This window comes from Elephantulus edwardii, unplaced genomic scaffold (genome assembly GCF_000299155.1).
Source record: "Elephantulus edwardii isolate Elephantulus edwardi_28Jun2011 unplaced genomic scaffold, EleEdw1.0 scaffold00005, whole genome shotgun sequence".
Classification (NCBI taxonomy): domain Eukaryota; kingdom Metazoa; phylum Chordata; class Mammalia; order Macroscelidea; family Macroscelididae; genus Elephantulus; species Elephantulus edwardii.
In genome coordinates this window covers 35,897,409-35,898,580 of record NW_006399755.1, presented here as the reverse complement: position 1 = coordinate 35,898,580, position 1,172 = coordinate 35,897,409, and positions in this window count along the sequence as shown.

The following is a 1,172-nucleotide window of genomic DNA, read 5'->3' as shown; positions in this document are numbered from 1 at the left end:
GAAGAGGTCCCTAACAACAGACTTCCCCACTGCAATATGTCTTTTAATTTCCTGGCTGCTGATGCCAATAGTGTTGATCATGGAGCCAAGCAAACTAAAGCTGTGAACAATCCACTCCTAATACCATGTGGATTTTTGTTTGTTGTTGTTGTTATGTGCAGTTGAATTGCCTGCAATCCAAAGCTACCCTGAGTACAGCAGCTCTGAACTCTACCCTGCCCTGAGCCAATCATACTAATTCTGACACACCAACATCCATTGCCCCAGTTACTATATCAATCTGTATTATTCTGGGTCTTCCTCTCCTGTGCTGCCACTCCACACTTCCAGGCACGGCACCCTTCTCTAAGGACTAGTCTCCTATGCCAAAAGTATGTAAGACAGAACTTCAAAATCCTAGTCTCCAAGGAGAAACTTGGTTTCACCCTCTCCATGACAGACTTATTTGTTCTCTTGGCAGTCCATGGTATGTTCAAGACTCTTCTCCAGAACCACTGTTTGGAGGCATCTCTTCTTTTTCTGTCATCCTTAGTCATTGTCTAGCTCTCTGCTACATAACAAGTAAATTAGAAGACCATGGCCTAGATTAGGTGCACCTTAGTCTCTAGACTGACATCGTTGCTTTTCAGTACTCTCGAGAGGTCCCTCATAAAAGATTTTCCCAATGCAATCATCTTTTGATTTCTTGCCTGCTGGTGTTAAAAGTGTTGAGTGTGGATCTGAAAAAGCTGTAATTATTAACAACCTCAATCTCTTCTCCACGTATCATGCTGCTGTTGTTTGGCCCAATGGTGAGAATCTTTGTCTTCTTGATGTTGAGCTTCAATCCATATTGGAGACTATAGTCCTTGACCTTCTTCAGCAAGTGCTTCAGGTTCTCTTCAGTCTCAGCAAGCAAGATTATATTATCTGCATAATGTAGGCTGTTGGTGAGCCTTTCTCCAATTCTGATGTCACATTCCTCCTCCTCATAAAGCTCACCTTCCCGAATGATCTCTTCCACATATAGACTGCAAGGTATAGAGATAGGATCCATGCAGTGTTTCGCTGCTCTGTTCTAATAACTGCTTTCTGGTCCTAGTACAGGTTCTGCATAAGCACAACCAAGTGTCCTGGGATTCCCATTTTCCTCAAAGTTAGCCACAATTTGTTGAGATCCACACTGTCAAATG